We start from the raw sequence: 22754 nt of genomic DNA, 5'->3' as shown, positions 1-22754 counted from the left end.
GAAAAATGTTCAGACAAAAGTTTTTTGGTTTCGAGGCTCGGCCATAGATGGTATTATTGTTTTGACTTGGATGGTCGTTTAAGCTCACGTAACGACACCTTTAATTTCTTAAATGGAAACCCCTATTTTTCAATGCATATTCTTGTAGCTAATCTCGAGAGCTTTTCAAAACACTATAATAAAGTATTTTTTTCATTAAGAACTTTTGAAATTTGAGGCTTGAAAGTTCTAGTATTTTGACATAAAATACAAAATATCTTGTAAAACATTAAGTTTTCGGTAATGTTACCTTAATACTTTTATGCACAGAATATGAGACGAATCAATTGGTATGAAAAAAGGCACAGTTCCTGTAATAAAAATATGTAATTTGCAACACGCATCTGCATACTTTTTCTTAAAGCAATATGTCGTTTTTTCATACCAATTGATTCGTCTCCTCATTATTCTGTGCATAAAAGTATTAAGGTACATTACCGAAAACTTAATGTTTTACAAGATATTTGTATTTATGTCAAAATACTAGAACTTTCAAGCCTCATAATTCCAAAAGTTCTTAATGAAAAAAAACTTTATTATGGGTTTTGAAAAGCTCTCGAGATTAGCTTAAGAAATTGCATTGAAAAATAGGGGTTTCCATTTAATAAATTACAGGTGTCGTTTACGTGAGCTTTAACGACCATCCAAGTCAAACCAATGGTACCATCTATGGCCCCCTCGAAACCAAACAACTTTTTTGTCTGAAACATTTTTCTGTAAAACTTATAGTTTTCGAGATTTTTCAGGGTTTCCATACTTTTCTCCCACCCTGTATGTTACACTTATTGTTAGCAGATGTACGGAAGGTGTCAGCTCTTAATAGGGTCGGCTCATTATATATATATATATATATTTCTTACAAAATTGATGTCGGTCATCTATTCGATATCGAATCGATGACTATCGACATCGAATTTGACATTGAAAATTAGCCGATTTTAATCAAATTGTTTTGGCATTAAGTTGCTTCTTTCTAAGTTACTTGTGTTCAAAACTCTAAAAATTTGTCTAAAATTAAGAGACTATCACCATATAGTATGCAGATAGTCATCGATTCGATATCGATATCGAACCGATGACTATGCATACTCTCATATGGTGACAGGCCGATATTCATAGTCGGTTCTTATATTCAAGTCCGTCTTAAGTTGAATCTTAAAATGTCATGAACCAATCGCATAGCCGTATTAAGCCTCTTGCACAATGCCAGGCAACAGCAATAGGAACAGGAAATAACAAAAAAAATCGTTAATTACAACCTAAAAAATTCGAATACTATGATTGGTTGGCAAACAGGCAATAGGCACAGAATTTCCAACGTGACGGAAACTCTGTGTCTATTGCCTGTGTCACTGTTTATTCTGTATTTATACATGTATTTATACATGATTTCTGATTTCTATTCCCTGTTCCTATTGCCTGTTGCCTGACATTGTGTAAGGGGCTTTAGCGTCTTAAGACATAACTTAAGACGGTCTTGAAATAAGATCCGACTATGAATACCGGCCATTAGTCTCTTAATTTTAGACAAAATTTTTAGAGTTTTGAACACAGGTAACTTAGAAAGAAGCAACTCTTGATGCCAAAACAATTTGATTGAAATCAGCTGATTTTTATGTTAATTTCGATGTCAATGAGTTTCCGGTGAATCGACGTTGAATTGACGTCGATTCGACATCAACCTTCTCACTGGATAAACATACTAAATATGCGACATGTTCGACATTTTTACATCAGGCTATGCTGAAATCTACACTTTCAATAAGATCTGTTTCTATTCCTGCACTGCTAAACTAGTGCACACTGATGCAGTATAAGTTAGAGTGGGACAAGTATACTTTGTTTATATCTTACATTTAATCATAAAAATATTTTTAGAATATTGTAGAAAGTTGTAAATAGTTGTAATTTTTACAATAATTTGCAACTTCTACTAATTACTAAAATTTTTATAAAAAATTTTGTTAGAACGTTGTAGAAAGTTGTAAATAGTTGTGATTTTTACAATAATCTACAACTTCTACAATTTACTACGTTCTCATAAAAAATATTCGCAGAATGTTGTAGATAGTTATAAATAGTTATGATTTTTACAATAATCTACAACTTCTACGATTTACTACGTCTCATAAAAATGTTCGTAAAAAAGTTGTTACAATTTTCTATTACTTTTTACAACTTACTACAATTTACTACAATTTACTACAATTCACCATGAATTTTTACAATTTTCACAAATTTGTAGAAATTTGTGATTTGTTGTAGAAGATTGTAATTTTTCATAGAAATACGTAAATTGTTGTAAAATTATTTCCACCAGGGCGCCGCCGCTTCCCTGATTCGACAAAGAAAACCTTATTATTGCAATAAATATTATTAGGTAACGTTAGCCACAAAAAATTGATTGTTTTTAATAAAGACATGAAATCTTTTAATTTTTGTTCTTCTTTTAGCTCTAAACATACTATTATAACTTTTATAGCCCATACATAATTTTTTCCAGCTGATCAAGCATTAAATGCAATAACTATTTATTTTATTTTTTAGTTATTAACAATTTACCTAATTGTTTAAATGAGACGTATAAGGTCTTAAACGATGCAGAAAAGCAAGACACACATGTTAAAAAAAGAAAAGTGCTTTAGGCCGATTTTTGTGGAAAATACGCTTTAAAAACCAATGTTGATGGAATAAACAGTTTAATACAAGAGAACTCAAATGTTTAAAAATCCGGGGGCACGGGTTTCCGTTATCCGATCGAGCTGAGCTTTGGCAGGGATTATTTTTCTGCGAATTGGAAACATTCTGGGGGGTGCCGCAGAATAAATTTAAAAGTCGAAAAATAAGGACCACCCTAATATATATATACACATATACATAAAAGGTATATGTTTTACGCTGTTATATATTATTTATCATATAGGAGAGACCGGGTCTATGTGTCCACACTTTACACTTTTTTTCGAGTTTACTAAAAAACTAATAAAGATATTTGACTAAAATATTAATGGTATAACCTTTCAACCTAGCTATTAAAAAAAAAAACATAATTAGAATCATTGATCGTTTAACATTTTTGTTCCGTAATTTTCTCGCGATCGCGGATCAATACCGTACCGGTAACGCCATCCGTCAGTCGCCCTCCGAATGAAGGGATTTCGCGCCGCTCCCCCCGTCAACCCTTACCGCGAAGTCTCTCGCGACGCGTATCGATCCTGTCATGCCGTGATCGCATGATCCCGGAAACGCAGGTGATTGGTCGATACGCGTCGCGCAAAGGAAAGCTCCCGAAACACGAGAGTTCGCGTTCAGTAGCCAAAAGTACTCCGGTTTACGAGGTCGTATACCGCCGTGCTTCCGTTAACGTTTACTCCTGGTTCACGCGGTCTCAAATATACCGTCGTGCATCCGAGTTTACTGCTCTGTCAGAGCACCGCTAATTATCGCGCCGTTCGTGCGTGCTGCAATTCGCTCTCGTCTCCGCGAGCAGTGAACATTCGCGTATAAGTCACCCTGCGTGCCTCGCCATTGTGCGCTCGATCATCGTGATTGATTCGACGATTTGTGAACATTCTCGCGTCTTGTGTTACGAACAAGTGCGACTGCTGTATAACGCCTCAAGTGCGTTCATCAAGTGCAAGCTACATTGCGCGTCTTAATTGCCATCGCCTCCGCGCTCGACGAACACGTTCGTGTCACGTGACCAGCGCTCATCGAATCACGTGCGCGCCGAGTGTCGTCTTCAAATGAGAGTGCGTCAACCATCATTTGTACTAAACTGACTATTAAACGATACTTGTGCATTCCTCCAAAATCAGGTGTCTTATTTTAACCGCACGTCGGATCCCTGTCGGGGTCGACCCGGCATCTTACGCCAATTGGCGAACCGGAGTTACGCCCGGAAACCATAAAATTCGCCAACAATTTTAAAGAGGCGAATTTTTTAAGTGGACAAGTCAAGCGTAGACAGATAGCCCCATATGCGGGGCTATCTGTCCACATTCGAGGGGCTATCTGTCCACATAATAAAAAACACATTATTTATATTAATTGTTATACTTATTTATAATATTATTTATTATTAATATATAATACTGAAAAAACTGCCTACTCGTTGGAGTCAGAGAAGTAGCAGGCACTTTGTGTAGATTTTTTGACAAGTTTCCTGCGTAGAGCTGACTTTTCTTTATATACGGTGGCATCAAACTGATTTTGAGTCCGTTGCAAAATCAATGTGATGAGTTTCTTTTGTCCCCTTAATTCTTTAATCTTTTTTTTATTTGGAGCCTTTACTTTATCTTCGGCAGCGTTTGAAATAGAAAATACTCAATAATTTAAGACAAACTCATATATTTAACTTGACGTGTATTTTTATAATAAAAATTTGGTGACAATTATTGAATCGCAGAATCAAGTAGTTGCTCATAGGTCACTTTTTTACAGTAGCGAGTGAGAGCCCGAACATTTATTCCAAAGTCTAACGCTGTTGAAAAGATTCTCGCTCATTTTTATTCTTTTAATCGCTCTAAATATAATTTTACTGGATATGTCTACCTTATCCGTCTTAAGGAAAGTCTTTCTTTTGTAGTTACTCACCATTATCTATTTATAAAAGAACAATTCGTCATTGAAGTGTGGACACATTGCTCCATCAAAAATAGGACAGATAGCCCCGACCACGTTTTTCAGTTTTTAACATGTTGCCAATTTTAGATAATGCGGAATTAAGATTTGACGTTTCTCACACCTGATAACTATTATATATATTAATTGATAATTTTATGAATTGCTTACTTTAATTTGAGTTAAACTACTGTCGCACAGCAAATTTTTCGAACGTCGAAAAATGTTAATAATTCTTTTCGCTTTTTAGGCCAGTCATTAGACATCGAATCGTCCAATTAATCTTCCCAGGTTGCAACCACCATGAATCGCTTTGATTTGAGGTGTTATAGTGGAATTTATTTTGCTTCGCAAAATTAACGCGGAATAAAAAGTTATTAACAATATTATCAACAAAAAACGCGATTTTTTAAATTTTTTCTCAAATATCTCGAAAACTAAGCAAAATAGGGTAACTAACTATACGTACCTTTTTTGTATAGAGCGTAAAATTATTATCTACAATAATGATCTGAACAACATTGATCGTCAAGTCAGTCGTTTAGTTTGCACGCGCCGTCAAAGTCCGAGACTCGGATCCCAAAAACCCTCAATTTCATCGTTTTCTTGATGTTGCGCCGGTGATTTTTTTCCGTCATTTAAAATGGAATTAAAAATCATAAAAAAATCACCTCAGAACTACAATCACATCATCTGAGAACTACAAAGAATACTTTTCATGGTGCAACCAATTTTTTAGAACCTTTTTCTTTAGTTTGTAGCTCTATGTAAGCAAAAAATTTTGATTTTTTTGGATTAGTCTTAGTTTTTCGCTATTTTCAGGCCTTAGAATTCATTTGAGACGAATTTTATCATATGCATCTTGTCGTGGACAAAATTTGCAACAAAAAAGGACCCTTGTATTTTTTTCGTACGACGAACGTTGATTTTTTTATTGACGCGCAAAGTTAAGCGTTATCTGACTGCGCAATATTGGATAACTTTGCGCGTCAATAAAAAAATCAGCGTTCATCGTACGAAAAAAAAACAAGGGTCCTTTTTTGTTGCAAATTTCGTCCACAACAAGATGCATACGATAAAATTCGTCTCAAATAAATTCTAAGGCCTGAAAACGGCGAAAAACTAAAACTATTCAAGAAAATCAAAATTTTTTGCTTACATAGCTACAAACTAAAGAAAAAGGGTCTAAAAAATTGGTTGCACCATGAAAAGTATTCTTTGTAGTTCTCAGATGATGTGTGATTTTTTGGTGATTTTTAATTCTATTTTAAATGACGGAAAAAAATCACCGGCGCAACATCAAGAAAACGATGAAATTGAGGGTTTTTGGGATCCGAGTCTCGGACTTTGACGGCGCGTGCAAGCTAAACGACTGACTTGACGATCAATGTTGTTCAGATCATTATTGTAGATAATTTTACGCTCTATACAAAAAAGGTACGTATAGTTATATAGTTACCCTATTTTGCTTAGTTTTCGAGATATTTGAGAAAAAATTAAAAAAATCGCGTTTTTTGTTGATAATATTGTTAATAACTTTTTATTCCGTGATAATTTGCGAAGCAAAATAAATCCCACTTATAGCACCTCAAATCAAAGCGATTCATGGTGGTTGCAACCTGGGAAGATTAATTGGACAATTCGATGTGTAATATGACTGACCTATTTCATTTAACGTATATAGCGTCTGCAAAAGGCATCGCAAGAAAACAAACAACATTTAAATATCTTACGTAGGACATTTTTCAATTACTTTGTTACAATGGTAGAGACATCTGTCTTTTAAAACTTGAGATAGCAGTGCTGTGGACATGCACATAGCCCCCGTAGACAGATAGCCCCGGTCTCCCCTATATAGAATATTTAAGAAATATTAAAAAATGTACAGAAGTAAATACGGAACGCATATCTTTATTTTATTTTAAAAATTTATTGAAGCAAAAACATTTTAGTAAACAGTTTATACAAATTATTTATTTAAATTGTTTGTTATTATCTAATAATTTTTTATAGTAATGAACTTGTCAATGACAAAAAATCTTCTATAGAGAGGCCATCGTCTAATCTGTCCCACGCGTTCACAAGAGCACGATTTTGTATAATCCAACTATATCTTAATCTTGTTAAAGGCTTTCTATTCCTGCCTTTAAAGTCGTCAGATCTCGACGAGTTGTCACCTGCAATTCTCCTAATTTTTCTGTAAATAAGAAATTAAAGCAAATGGTATATACATATAATAATATTTTACGTAATAATAATACGTAAGAGAGAGAGAGAGAGAGAGAGAGAGAGAGAGAGAGAGAGAGGGAGAGAGGAGAGAGGGAGAGAGAGAGAGGAGAGGAGAGAGAGAGAGAGAGAGAGAGAGGAGAGAGAGAGAGGAGAGGAGAGAGAGAGGGAGAGAGAGAGAGAGAGAGAGAGAGAGAGAGAGAGAGAGAGAGAGAGAGAGAGAGAGAGAGAGAGAGAGAGAGAGAGAGAGAGAGAGAGAGAGAGAGAGAGAGAGAGAGAGAGAGAGAGAGAGAGAGAGAGAGAGAGAGAGAGAGATTTATTATGCCCAAGCAAGGCTAAAGGGCAAAAAAGTAATATAGCAGTTACAATAATATGGTAATTACATACTATAGCAGTTATAACAATATAGCAGTTACAAGATGTTAAAGACAGAAGTCGATGTGAGTTTGATAGAAGTACAGTACTGTAATTACAAGGCATAATACAAAGATACACATGATGTAAGCAAGAGCGAAATAATAAAGACAAAAGTTGATGTGAGTTTGATAGAAATACAGTACTGTAATTACAAAGCATGAGCATGCTCTCTCTCATAAGGCAAGCAACCAATGATCCAGCATACAAACAATTGATAGGATGTTGAGTATGACGCAACAAAATATGACCAATTTCAATAATATATACACTATAAAATTAAGAACTAACGCAACTTAATAAGTATAATGAAAATAGAATATGATAAGAAGCAAGTAATACTAAGCAAACTAAACAGTGCATATAAAACTAAGAACTGGAGCGCGTCGCAATCTTCAAACTATAAAAACGAAGAAAGCACTAGAAGCCCTATACCAAAAACTGGGAGGGAGGGAGAGAGAGAGAGAGAGAGAGAGAGAGAGAGAGAGAGAGAGAGAGAGAGCGAAAGAGAGACTATTTGCGTGTTTTATTACATATGTCCTCCGGGGCAAAGCCCGGGTAACCAGCTAGTTTTAATTATAATTGTCGTGACGAATCGTCACCGCGTTTCCACCAAGCATTCTTGGTCATTTTAAATTGATGTAATTTTAGATGTTTATAATATAAGCGGTAAACAGAGACTGATATTTAAAATACATCCTTACCTTTTCCTAACATTCTTACCTTTTTCCTTTGCCACACTTCTGTTTTCTCTTTCTCTCTCTTTCTCTCTCTTTCTCTCTCTCTCTCTCTCTCTCTCTCTCTCTCTCTCTCTCTCTCTCTCTCTCTCTCTCTCTCTCTCTCTCTCTCTCTCTCTCTCTCTCTCTCTCTCTCTCTCTCTCTCTCTCTCTCTCTGTCTTTTTCTCTCGTTTTAACTGCAGGTTATTGCAAGAAAACTGCAATACCTTACTTTTAATAATTATGTAAGTTTTTAGTCATTTGCGAAACGAACCTCGCAAGTTGACACATACATATGAAGCATGCCACACATAAGACAGGCGAACGATATACCAATCACCATTTATAATAAGTGAATACATGAATACGATATATTCGAGATCTTGAATACCAAATCATTTAAAAAGAGATATTTTTAAAATAAAATTTTATTTATTCAATTTTAAATTAATAAATATTTTTTTATATATAAAGCATTTTAACATTCAAGTTATTTTTTTATTCTTTTTTCTGCAGTAAATTTTATACATTCTTATATTTTTCCTCATCTTTTTCGTTACACTTTCGCTTCCTATACAAAAAATAATTTTTTTTAACAATATTTTTTAAAAGACAACAAATATACATCTTTAAAATTTTTTACCGTAAACGCTTTTCAGGGCTCTTTTCCCTAGTCTTCCGTTTAACATTTTCTGCTTGCTCCCTTTCATATGCTAACATAGCATTCAATAAAACTTCATCCATTCCATCATCCATAACTAAATTTAAAAAAACAACAAGCACAGTAACAACTGTGCCGCAATCAACACGTAGAACTACGTCTATTAGAATAGAACATATATGGAAGAGGCATTCAACATCAAGTCTGTGTCCGACATCGTGCAAAAAAGAAACGTTAATTGTGCGAGATTCATCCATTCATTTATTCATTTATTTATTTATTAAATTGCAAAAACATTTAACTTACATCGAGAGCTTTCAAAAACTATATAATAAAGTATATTTTTCTTTAATACTTTTCAAGAAGGTTTAAAAAATCGGTATCGAAAAATTAACCCCAAAAACATTTAGCTTACATCAAAAGCTTTTCAAAACTATATAATAAAGTATATTTTTCTTTAATACTTTTCGAGAATTAATTCAAAGCTTTCCGATATTAGAATCACCCATTCATTCATTCATTTATTTATTTATTAAATCCATTCATCCATTCATCCATTCACCCATTCATCCATTTACCCATTCATCCATTTACCCATTCATCCATTTACCCATTCATCCATTCATCCATTCATCCATTTATTTATTCATTTATTTATTTATTAAATCCATTCACCCATTCATCCATTCATCGATTCATTCATTCATTTATTTATTAAATCAATTCATCCATTCACCCATTCATCTATTCACCCATTCATCCATTAATCCATTCATTCATTTATTTATTAAATCCATTCATCCATTCACCCATTCATCCATTCATCCATTCATTTATTCATTCATACATTTATTTATTTATTAAATCCATTAATCCATTAATCCATTCATTCATTTATTTATTAAATCCATTCATCCATTCACCCATTCATCCATTCACCCATTCATCCATTCATCCATTCATCCATTCATCCATTCATTTATTCATTTATTCATTCATCCATTCATCCATTAATCCATTTATCCATTTATCCATTCATCCATTTATCCATTCATCCATTCATCCATTCATCCATTCATCCATTCATTTATTTATTTATTAAATCCATTCATCCATTCACCCATTCATCCATTCATCCATTCATCCATTCATCCATTCATCCATTCATCCATTCATTTATTCATTCATTCATTCATCCATTCATCCATTAATCCATTTATCCATTCATCCATTCATCCATTAATCCATTTATCCATTCATCCATTCATCCATTTATCCATTCATCCATTCATCCATTCATCCATTCATCCATTCATCCATTCATTCATTTATTTATTCATCCATTCATTTATTCATTTATTTATTCATTTATTTATTTATTTATTAAATCCATTCACCCATTCATCCATTCATCCATTCACCCATTTATTAATTCATTTATTTATTTATTTATTAAATCCATTCATCCATTTATTCATTCATTTATTTATTTATTAAATTGCGAAAACATTTAGCTTACATTAAGAGCTTTCAAAAACTATATAATAAAGTATATTTTCCTTTAATATTTTTCGAGAAAAAACGTTGCAAGAAAAACGTTGCAAGAAAACGTTGCAAGAAAACGTTGCATCTGTGCCTGAATTTACCCCCCCTTACTGTCGACAAAGACGTAGTTCTACGTCAAAACAGAGAAATAAATAAATAAATTATACATAGATACATTATACATTATATATAGTACATTATACTGTACTATATACAGTACACTATACCATTATACAGCTTTAAAATTTATGGTTAAACAATATTTGTATTACATAAAAAAATCGAAACCTTTTATTTAAATTTATTTAGAAATAAAATAAATAAATTTAATTTAATTTACTTCTAAGAAATTCATTCCGTTCATCAGAGTGAGGACGCAAATCTTCCATATCCATATTAGTAAAAATGGCTCTAAATAAATTACTTTAAAAATATTCAGTTTTGAACACCACCGTTTTTTAAATTGACATATAATAAATATGTGAAAATAGCAACTTAATTTGTATTTTTTAAATTGAAAATCAAAGATAAAATTTAAAACAAATTTGATGGATGTGATCATTTTCTTATATTAAATCCGATTTAAAGATAATTTTGTATGAAAATCGGGCACGAACTTATGCAATCATCTAATATTATATATGAAATAAGAGTAGAAAAAACTGAAGAATATAATGGTATTAGAAAACTTGTACACTTTTAAAGTAAAAATCGGTTACCCCTTCAACGATCTTCGCCAAATTCAATACCAACCTTTTTTTAATGCTAACAAAATTTTCCTTTAATACTTTTCCTTCTATTTAGGCATAAATCGGTATTGAAAATCAAAGATAAAATTTAAAATTTATTTCTTTATTCCTTTATTCCTTTATTTCTTTATTCCTTTATTTATTCCTTTATTTATTCCTTTATTTATTCCTTTATTCCTTTATTCCTTTATTCCTTTATTTATTTATTTATTTATTTATTTAATAACTCCCCCTCTGGGAAAGACGTAGTTCTACGTCAAAACTACACACTCTATAGCACTCTCCGGAAAATTCTACCCCTATTTCATATACTTGTGGCAAAAATTCGATCCAATAGTTTTTAAGTTAAAAACGTTCAAACATACATTTCGGGTGATGTATGTTTGAACGTTTTTAACTTAAAAACTATTGGACCGAATTTTTACAACAAGTATATGAAATAGGGGTAGAATTTTCCGGGGAGTGCTATAGGGTGTGTAGTTTTTCGTTATCTATTTTCTGGAAACCGATTTCTTTAATTCTTTATTTTTTAAATATTAAAAAAATTAAAGAAATCGGTTTCCAGAAAATAGATAACGAAAAACTACACACCCTATAGCACTCCCCGGAAAATTCTACCCCTATTTCATATACTTGTGGTAAAAATTCGGTGCAATAGTTTTTAAGTTATTAATGTTCAAACATACACCACCCGTAAGGATTTTATATATTAGTATAGATAAAAATTGTAAATATGATTAAATAAATATTTATAAGTTCTCTCAAGTCATGCGCGCAGGCTTTGCTCGATCTTTGTTGTCAATCTGCTGCCAAGTATGTGTGCAGGCTCTGCGCGGTTTCTGCTGCCAATCTGCTCACATTGCCGGTCAGCAGGCTCTGTCGCATTTCTGGCTACAGTTTGACAACATCGTCTGATAGAGCAGTTTCCGCGTGCAATTTGTTGCCTTTCTGATACCAAAAATGTAATGCAGACTCTGCTTGGAATCTGCTGCTCAGGTTTGGCTATCTGGGTAGCGCATGGTCGACTTGGCAGTCGGCGAGGCACGAGACAGCACGAGACACGATACCCGAAATGAGAGTGGCATCGTGGCAACGTCGCATAGCCGGCGCGTGCCGCCGCGGCGGCAGCATATCCCCTCCAGCTGGGTAGTTCGGACACGAACCACCAAAGACCGACAATATCGAAAAGTGGATGTATACATAGCATGGACATGAACCAAATTCATCGACAGTATCGAAAAGTGGATGTGACTCGTAGTTCCAATTCCTGAAAGTGGATGTGTGGCGCTACTGTACGGCCTAGCAAAAGCGTCCCTAGAAAATCGCCGTCATTGCGCCTCTCATCCTTCTCTCTGGTAATAGTATAGCCGTTCTCAGTAGCAGAATAATCAGGAAATGGTCCTGGGTCCCTTTATACATTGCCAACTATCAAGGATAATTGACGGCGCCTTCGACAGTCTTCAGTTAGATCAATCGCTTTTCGAATCTTCTCAAATATTACGTGCGTATCTACGCATTCCAAAACATGCTCACTGGTTGAGCGACCGGCAGAGAGTGACGATCCGCTCGTCGTTGCACGCGCAGTAATATCAAGGAGCGCCGACGCGCCTGCGTCGCGCAGGAAGATGCGTCGCGCCGGAATATTGAAAAGCGCCAACGCGCTTTCATCGTACTAGTAGACTTATGGTAACAGTAGCAACACTGTTTGATCGATAGTGCGTTTACGGGAGGTCGATAACAATACGAACTGAGTTATTGATTTCGCTCTTAATTCTGTTTTACCAGGTTAGCTCTGTCTGTCCTTACTCTATTTATCGATATTCTAAACAGTTACTAATACTTTTTACATAATATATATTAAATTTATCAGCTATCTCAGACAGCATAGGATATCCTATGGATGTCCGTTTTATGTCCATTTCTTGTCGGGACGTCCATGGATCTTATAAAGATATCCATAGGATATACATTTGTGAACACTAGGAATATCCCAAAATGGACAAGTTTGTATATCCATATGCTATCCTTATTTGTACTCGCTCTCTCTATGCCAACGCCATCTGCATGTAATTACGATCCCGATCTCTTTCTGTTTCCTTCTATGGCCGAGCAGGCCGGGATCTCACGTCGATCACGTCGAAAATTATACGTTATTTATATCAAAGGTAATCCTTTTTCTTTTTTTACATCTAAAAATCGTGTGCCATTGGCTTTATATCATTATAATGATATATATAAGAGTTAGATCCTTTTAACCTATTAAAATATATATATATGCAGTTTCCACAATCAAGATCGAATAACCTTAATTATGGTATGAAACAATTAATTACTATGTTTATACGAGAGTTACTTCTGTAGTAACTTCCCAGGTAGCGCATACACGTTTAAAAAATGTTTTATAAGCGTTTTTCCGACACGTGTTATAACTGGTTTCTAGAAACGTTTCTCATGTGTAAAAATGTCTATTCGAAAAACGTTCGATGAAACGTTATTTTTCCGATAAAATAACGTTTAAGAAACTATTATAGAAACTATTATAAAAACGTTCTTTTAATAATAAAGTAATTTTAAAATTCCTACTTTTTACGTCTTTTGAACGTGTTCATGACGTCTTTAAGACATACGTGAGAATGTTCTAGAAGCTTTATACATCTATTATACCATCTATGGTGTCTATTCTTTTTCGAAGAAATTCCTGAACTGGTACACATTCGTGCAATAAGTTAAAGTAAAACAAAATATACTTGTCTCACTCTAACTTAGGGAAGATCGGGGCTCGTTGGCACAAGAGGCAAATTGACAATGCGTTCCATTTATGTATTTATGGAAAGATAGAATGGAAAAGTTATCACAAAGGGTCTGTTTTCTATTGCTGAAATGGCTGCGCTAGTTCAGAGTTTATCTTTCTTACTCCACATTGGAAGGAGTTCCAATGCAGCCAGTTCAGCAATAGAAAACAGACCCAAAATATCTCTTTTATAACATAGGTACTTTTCCCATAAGTCAAACAAGTATTACAATAAAAAAAGAGAAAACTCTGATTCAAGAGGTGGCAAGTAAATCGAGCGTTTCAAAATATCGTATTAATGTTCTTCAGCTTGAAAAATAAATCAAAGTGACGTATTATTGTTAGTTAAAAGAAAAGTTTCTGTTACTGTATTCAACTATGTTATTTTGAGTAACAACAGTAGGGGAGACCGGGGCTAAACCGCCAACGGGGTTGAACCGCCAAATCAAATATCTCGGAACCTGTGTATATTGTGCGAACTCGCTATTAACATTGTAAACGCTGCTTATGGTACCCCTGTGACCAACGGAGTTTCGGCAGGTTACCTGCCGTGTTATAATTTTTACGAGGGCAAACGTGTTTTCGGAAGGTAAAAGTGAAATTTTCTGCGCGTGGAAATATTGTAATATCTGCAATAATATTTAGTCTCCAATTTTCGAGGTACGTGATTATAAAGAGTAATGCATGCTGAACACGAATCCAGTGTAGTTTTTTCATTATCGTTGATGTCTAATATTTCGTGGGCGATCAAACCTGAAACTTATGTTTGGGGCTTATCCGCCAGTAAGCACCCGGGGCTGGTCCGCCAGTCTCGTCACTGTGGCGCGCCGGGCGCACGACTTCAGCTCACGGCGATTTCAGGTCAGGTTTCCCTCGAGCGTGATTCTGTCTTCCCTTGCACGTGCGTCAGTTTGTATAGGAGGGAAATGGTACGCACGTATCGTCGCAAAACGGGTGTTTTGGCCGACCGAAAAGATGGCGGACCGTTGTTTTCGAGATCGCTCGCGCTCACGGCACGTCGGCGAGGTACGGCGAGGCCGGACGAGGCACGGTACGGCTCTGAGATCCCGCGATTTCCGCGCGAGAGTTGACATGATGCGCGCGCGGTAGATCGTCGTTGTTGGTCGTTGTGTCAGTGACAGTCGCGCGTGCGACCGCATCGTCCAGCGTTCGCCGCATCGTCTCGGCGTCATTGTCGCCGCCGTTGTAGTGGTGGTGGTGTCGGTGGTGGTCATCGTCGTCGTCGTCGTCGTCGTCGTCGTCGTCGTCGTCGTCGTCGTCGTGGGTGTGGTGGTGGTGGTCGTGGCCGTCGTCGTCGGCGCGTCGAGGAATCGGTGCGAGGACGCCGTCGAGTCGGTAAAATGGTCGCGCTCCACCGCGAGCTTTTCTAACGTTGCTATTTATCGCTCCCCTGCGAGAAACGCGGCTTGGTTAGGTTGCTCGAGGGCCCGCGCTGATCCTATGGCACCGGAACGCCGTCACGCGTGTTCCCCTATTATTTTTCAGGATTAGATGTATGTATATGTATTGAAAATGCACTGTGACGGATTAGCCCCCGGGGGGTGACGGTTCAACCCCGGCATTTTTGAGATTTCAATTTTTCCACCGTTGTCATTTTTGCTCTATACCGGTTAAACAAAGCAACATAGATAAAAATTTCCTATATAAATTTTGTAGCTAAAGGTTTACTCTTTACAGTGGTATACCACATTTAACTAAAATTATTTATTTTGTTGTTAAAAATCGGCACCGAAAAAAAACTGGCGGTTTAGCCCCGGTCTCCCCTAATTTATTGTAATAAAATGACTGAAATCAAACGTATGTAAAGATGGGATATGTTGACTCATATTAAGATACGTTTAGCTTGACTTGCTATTGTCGCGAGCGTGAAACGTGTGTGAATATGTTATTTGCTACCTACAATGCTGATAGAAGCTAGATATATATTTATATTTAATATTTTTATATCGAAGAAAGCTACATCTAAAATAGTTTACAATTGTTTTTTTGCAACAGCATTTTGCTATTCGATCATTACAAAATAACTTTAAAAGATATACAATCTTTATCAAGAAGTACATCTGCTAAGCGTTTTGTATTTCTATTACGTTTTCATTAATTTAACATAGACTTTTGTCGTATAGCCAACTTACTCTACTATCGGGGCAAGCTGGCTACAATGCAGCATGTTCGTATTTCATTTATTGCAAAGAAACTATACAGTATAAAGGATCGTTCCTGCTATGAAAATGTAGAGAAAGATTCTCTCTATCATATTAGTATTGTTTAATCATGATAATTATTTTTTTTTAAATCAAATGCCGAAATTGTGAAATCTGTGCCAACGAGCCCCGATCTTCCCTACTGATATGCACCAGTTCAGGAAGTTCTTCAAAATAAAACAAACATATAAACGTTCTTTCAATAGGCACGTTCAGCAGAACGTTTATTTTGCAACTGTTGGAAGTTGTCTAAGCTCAGATTTGTCCGATGACAAATAAATTAAGACCGGTAGGACAAAATTAATTTAAGTAAATAAGTGGATATATGTGCATATCCGGGAAAAAATATTCATATCTGATCATATATGATCATATCCAATTGGTCATGTATGGTCAGATATGGAAATTGGCCAGATCTGAGGATATATGATCTGGTATTATTGTATATGTTAATATCTGATCAGGTATGATCAGGTACGAACTGACACATCCGTATTTCATCAGGTATGATCTGATACGTATGCATTTTAACATATATGTCCATGTATGATCATATACCACTTTATTATAAGAGTGGACTTCACGATATAACTGATACAAAAATTGTGTCGCTCCGAGACAGCGTCGCGCGAGAATAGTGCGAGACAGTGTCGTGTCTTTTTGATGCCGTTCTTATAACACTGTTTGTCAAATTTTAAATACGAGAAACAGATCACATCGAATGCCATCTATCGGATACTTTGAGATGCAATATTCTGATCTGATCATATATCATATATAATCATATACTCTCATATATGGCCATATAATATTGTTTAAGATTATATTTTCCATTTCTTATATGATCATATATAATCATTTATCTACTAATATAAACTAATATAAACTATAATATATAAATAAATAAGAGGTTTTTTTTCCCGGGTAGTGTCACATCTGGCTACACATAATAATATGTCTGACCATATATGAACTTATATGATCAGATCTTGTGTCATGTATAATGTACGATCTGATCATATATGGCGATAGATAACCATATATGATTATATATGCTTTATATATGGGCATATAAAACTTATATCTGTTTATATCTCATTTATATATGTTCATATATGTTCATATCTCATTTATATATGTTCATATACCGTCAGATATGAATATTTTTTCCCGGGTAGATAAAATAATTTATTTTGTGCAATAATTAGTGCAATATAAATTTAAATGTTTAAAAAAAAACTATTAAAGCTATTATATATATAGATAAGGCAAATTATAATTTTGAAAGGAAAAATTTAACAAATATTTTTGTTAACTGTAGAAACGTAAAAAATACGTTTCTTAAATCATGGTTTAAATCATAGTTTTAAAAACATTTTTGTTCAAACGTTTCTTAATGGTTCTTTACGGTTATGAAACGATATATACGTTCAAAAAACGTAGGGGACACCGGGGCTAAAAGGTCAGTTTTTTTTCGGTGCCGATTTTTAACAAGAAAATAAATAATATTAGTTAAATGTGGTATACCACTGTAAAGAGTGAACCTTTAGCTACAAAATTTATATAGGAAATTTTTATCTACGTCGCTTTGTTTAACCGGTATAGAGCAAAAACGACAACGGTGGAAAAATTGAAATCTCAAAAATGCCGGGGTTTAAGCGTCACCCCCCCCCCCCCCGGGGCTAATTAGTCACACTGCATTTTCAATACATATACGTACATCTAATCCGGAAAAATGATAGGATACATTTTAATAATTGTTTTTTAAGAGAAAAATATAAAAATTTATTTAAAATTTTTATGTAAAACATTATTAAAAAATAATTGTTTTACCTATTCCATAAAACAATTTAGGCACGTGAACACAGAGGTTAACCAAATCGTAAACTCCCCAACGGCACGTCATATTGTCAACGCGGGCAACCACGGGGAACACGCGTGACGGCGTTCCGGTGTCATAGGATCAGCGCGGACCCTCGAACAACCTAACCAAACCGCGTTTCTCGCGGGGGAGCGATAAATAGCGACAGGGGGGTTAGAAAAGCTTGCGGTGGAGCGCGACCATTTTACCGACTCGACGGCGTCCTCGCGCCGATTCCTCGACGCGCCGACGACGACGACGACGACGACGACGACGACGACGACGACGACGACGACGACGACGACGACGACGACGACGACGACGACGACGACGACGACGACGACGACGACGACGACGACGACGACGACGACGACGACGACCGACGACGACGACGACGACGACGACGACGACGACGACGACGACGACGACGACGACGACGACGACGACGACGACGACGACGACGACGACGACGACGACGACGACGACGACGACGACGACGACGACGACGACGACGACGACGACGACGACGACGACGACGACGACGACGACGACGACGACGACGACGACGACGACGACGACGACGACGACGACGACGACGACGACGACGACGACGACGACGACGACGACGACGACGACGACGACGACGACGACGACGACGACGACGACGACGACGACGACGACGACGACGACCGACGACGACGACGACGACGACGACGACGACGACGACGACGACGACGACGACGACGACGACGACGACGACGACGACGACGACGACGACGACGACGACGACGACGACGACGACGACGACGACGACGACGACGACGACGACGACGACGACGACGACGACGACGACGACGACGACGACGACGACGACGACGACGACGACGACGACGACGACGACGACGACGAGACGACGACGACGACGACGACGACGACGACGACGACGACGACGACGACGACGACGACGACGACGACGACGACGACGACGACGACGACGACGACGACGACGACGACGACGACGACGACGACGACGACGACGACGACGACGACGACGACGACGACGACGACGACGACGACGACGACGACGACGACGACGACGACGACGACGACGACGACGACGACGACGACGACGACGACGACGACGACGACGACGACGACGACGACGACGACGACGACGACGACGACGACGACGACGACGACGACGACGACGACGACGACGACGACGACGACGACGACGACGACGACGACGACGACGACGACGACGACGACGACGACGACGACGACGACGACGACGACGACGACGACGACGACGACGACGACGACGACGACGACGACGACGACGACGACGACGACGACGACGACGACGACGACGACGACGACGACGACGACGACGACGACGACGACGACGACGACGACGACGACGACGACGACGACGACGACGACGACGACGACGACGACGACGACGACGACGACGACGACGACGACGACGACGACGACGACGACGACGACGACGACGACGACGACGACGACGACGACGACGACGACGACGACGACGACGACGACGACGACGACGACGACGACGACGACGACGACGACGACGACGACGACGACGACGACGACGACGACGACGACGACGACGACGACGACGACGACGACGACGACGACGACGACGACGACGACGACGACGACGACGACGACGACGACGACGACGACGACGACGACGACCGACGACGACGACGACGACGACGACGACGACGACGACGACGACGACGACGACGACGACGACGACGACGACGACGACGACGACGACGACGACGACGACGACGACGACGACGACGACGACGACGACGACGACGACGACGACGACGACGACGACGACGACGACGACGACGACGACGACGACGACGAGACGACGACGACGACGACGACGACGACGACGACGACGACGACGACGACGACGACGACGACGACGACGACGACGACGACGACGACGACGACGACGACGACGACGACGACGACGACGACGACGACGACGACGACGACGACGACGACGACGACGACGACGACGACGACGACGACGACGACGACGACGACGACGACGACGACGACGACGACGACGACGACGACGACGACGACGACGACGACGACGACGACGACGACGACGACGACGACGACGACGACGACGACGACGACGACGACGACGACGACGACGACGACGACGACGACGACGACGACGACGACGACGACGACGACGACGACGACGACGACGACGACGACGACGACGACGACGACGACGACGACGACGACGACGACGACGACGACGACGACGACGACGACGACGACGACGACGACGACGACGACGACGACGACGACGACGACGACGACGACGACGACGACGACGACGACGACGACGACGACGACGACGACGACGACGACGACGACGACGACGACGACGACGACGACGACGACGACGACGACGACGACGACGACGACGACGACGACGACGACGACGACGACGACGACGACGACGACGACGACGACGACGACGACGACGACGACGACGACGACGACGACGACGACGACGACGACGACGACGACGACGACGACGACGACGACGACGACGACGACGACGACGACGACGACGACGACGACGACGACGACGACGACGACGACGACGACGACGACGACGACGACGACGACGACGACGACGACGACGACGACGACGACGACGACGACGACGACGACGACGACGACGACGACGACGACGACGACGACGACGACGACGACGACGACGACGACGACGACGACGACGACGACGACGACGACGACGACGACGACGACGACGACGACGACGACGACGACGACGACGACGACGACGACGACGACGACGACGACGACGACGACGACGACGACGACGACGACGACGACGACGACGACGACGACGACGACGACGACGACGACGACGACGACGACGACGACGACGACGACGACGACGACGACGACGACGACGACGACGACGACGACGACGACGACGACGACGACGACGACGACGACGACGACGACGACGACGACGACGACGACGACGACGACGACGACGACGACGACGACGACGACGACGACGACGACGACGACGACGACGACGACGACGACGACGACGACGACGACGACGACGACGACGACGACGACGACGACGACGACGACGACGACGACGACGACGACGACGACGACGACGACGACGACGACGACGACGACGACGCGACAAGACGCCGAGACGATGCGGCGAACGCTGGACGATGCGGTCGCACGCGCGACTGTCACTGACACAACGACCAACAACGACGATCTACCGCGCGCGCGGCATGTCAACTCTCGCGCGGAAATCGCGGGATCTCAGAGCCGTGCCGTGCCTCGCCGTACCTCGCCGACGTGCCGTGAGCGCGAGCGATCTCAAAAACAACTGTCCGCCATCTTTTCGGTCGGCCAAAACACCCGTTTTGCGACGATACGTGCGTACCATTTCCTTCCTATACAAACTGACGCACGTGCAAGGGAAGACAGAATCACGCTCGAGGGAAACCTAACTTGAAATCGCCGTGAGCTGAAGTCGTGCGCCCGGCGCGCCACAGTGACTGACCAGCCCCGGGTGCTTACTGACTGATTAGCCCCAAACACAAGTTTCAGGTTTGATCGACGAAATATTAGACATCAACGATAATGAAAAAACTACACTGGATTCGTGTTCAGCATGCATTACTCTTTATAATCACGTACTTCGAGATTTGGAGAGCAAATATTATTGCAGATATTACAAAATTTCCACGCGCAGAAAATTTCACTTTCACCTTCCGAAAACACGTTTGCCCTCGTAAAAATCATAACACGGCAGGTAACCTGCCGAAACTCCGTTGGTCACATGGGTACCATAAGCAGCGTTTACAATGTTAATAGCGAGTTCGCACAATATACAGGTTCCGAGATATTTGATTTGACGCTTCAACCCCGTTGACCTTTTAGCCCCGGTCTCCCCTATATAAAACTCACATGTGCTACCTGGGTTACGATAATTTCTGTGCGTAAACAGAGTTTTGTAGTAAACTTATAATTCACTTCGGGTAAATGAGTGAATTACTACAGAAGTAACGCTATCACGTTACCTAACCTAACTTAAACGTAGTAAATTTCACAGTTTAGTCAGAATTAAATATTTTGTACTACCACATATGCGTTGCTCTCTTGCTGAATAACATCAAACATGAAATTAAAACGCATAAGTAGTCTAAATTTGTCTGAAAATGGATTTATATTTGTAAATTTTTATGTGTATTGTCGGCACTTTATACAGGGTAAAGCCGTTTCCGAGATCCAGGGGGCTGGGTCAGACTTTAGAGATACCCTGTATAATAACTATAGTTATATTTGAAATATATAATTATGTCTATATTATGTTTTTTTTTCTATTAAGAAAGTGCTCTACTGTGTAAAACAGCGGAAAATTGAAAAGAAGTTGAGCAAGCCATTAAAACTTGGATGAGACGTGCAAAAAAAAGGGCAGGGAAAAAAGCAAAATAAAATAAAACATATTCTTCATTGTAAACATTTGCATTTGCACATGCAATTTGTGAATTTATTTCACTTTTGCTCATTTTGAGTCATTTTTAATTTTAAACAATACAAAAGTGTGAATTTGGAGTAAAATTTCCAGAAAAGCTGGGCATTTTTTTTACAAAATTTGAGTAAACACCCGTATTGAAATTTCCACATTAGTTTTTATAATTATTTTGAACGATTTGCTGTTTTCTTTAATTAATTTGCAATACACGTGTACAATACGTTTAACAATGTGTGTGTGGATACATACATATATACATACATATAGGTGTATATTTTATATAATTTTAAAAATTAT

At 39.6% G+C, this 22754-nt stretch overlaps 1 long non-coding RNA gene across 1 annotated transcript in view; it reads left to right on the top strand.

Annotated features, from left to right (window-relative positions):
- The first annotated feature begins 3439 nt into the window (after window positions 1-3439).
- Window positions 3440-22754, top strand: part of LOC139785539 (uncharacterized) — a 46783-nt gene continuing 27468 nt past the window's right edge. Inside the window, exon 1 of the long non-coding RNA XR_011721982.1 lies at window positions 3440-3857. This is a non-coding gene — a long non-coding RNA (uncharacterized lncRNA). The remainder of the gene's footprint in view (window positions 3858-22754) is intronic.

The sequence above is a fragment of the Temnothorax nylanderi genome, unplaced genomic scaffold, assembly GCF_030848795.1.
Source record: "Temnothorax nylanderi isolate EJ_2023f unplaced genomic scaffold, tnyl_v1.0 TNYL_tig0824_pilon, whole genome shotgun sequence".
Lineage (NCBI taxonomy): Eukaryota > Metazoa > Arthropoda > Insecta > Hymenoptera > Formicidae > Temnothorax > Temnothorax nylanderi.
This window is presented reverse-complemented; position numbering and strand designations above follow the sequence as displayed.